We start from the raw sequence: 974 nt of genomic DNA, 5'->3' as shown, positions 1-974 counted from the left end.
TTTGACAAGATTTGAAAACAAAAACAAATGTGAAAAGGCACGAGCTTTTAAAACCTTCTACATTGTTACTGTGCTAGATCTAAGCGAAACAAGTTTAAGCCTAACTTCTGCCATGTAAACTTAGAATGGAAACAAACTTGCCGTCGACTTAAAGCAGCACTTCATTCTTTTCCGCGTACATTTTGTTTGATAGTGTGTTTGCTTGCTTGTGTGTTTGTTTTTGTTCGTTCCATGGGTTGGGTTCTTCTGGTAGCCTATATGCCGGAAATCCGGATTCGATTATGGCCTTTATTTTCTCTTTTTTTTTTTTTTTCTTTTTTTTTGATGATTCTTCAGGATTCATGACATTGTTCAGTCCCACCCATGTCGTTCGTTCGTTCGTTCGTTCGTTCGTTCGTTTGTTTGTCAACGCCCGACTTCAGAATCACATTTTCGAACCAGAATGTCCTTTTGCTCAAACTTCAACGGGAAACGAGGCACACAAGTCATGTACAAGCTTTTGGCCATTAATTTCCACCCACAGCGGCGTTCACTTGACCAAGTCCACTGGTGGAAGATGTTAGCAATATATGTGTAGTATCCGTAGAGTCATTGTATGGCCTTACGCATCGCCAGCCTCGCGTGTCATGGAAGCATACATGTCCATACACGAGCAAGTTGCCAGGGCTGCCTCGACCAGCCATGGAGGCTGTAAAATGGCCATATTCTGCTTTGTGTCAAGGGCAGAGAAAAGGGTTTATGTCCGATGTATTTTTCTTGTTCTCTCTCTTTTCCTCCTGTTCTTGTTTTTTTTTTTGGGGGGGGGGGGTTTAAAGAAAATTCAGTTTCGATATCGTGACAGTAGTGTACAGTTTGTGACATTTTGTATCCATACTGAAGCATATGCTTTTTTTAGCGGCTCCTTCTTTGTCGTCCTCCTGCTCTGTTCCTCCTTTTCGGCGTCTTCTATTCTCCTTCCTCCCCCCATCCTCTTT

Source organism: Littorina saxatilis, linkage group LG12 (genome assembly GCF_037325665.1).
Source record: "Littorina saxatilis isolate snail1 linkage group LG12, US_GU_Lsax_2.0, whole genome shotgun sequence".
NCBI classification, from domain to species: domain Eukaryota; kingdom Metazoa; phylum Mollusca; class Gastropoda; order Littorinimorpha; family Littorinidae; genus Littorina; species Littorina saxatilis.
The sequence above is the reverse complement of the archived record's forward strand: the minus strand, read 5'-3'. Positions refer to the sequence as shown.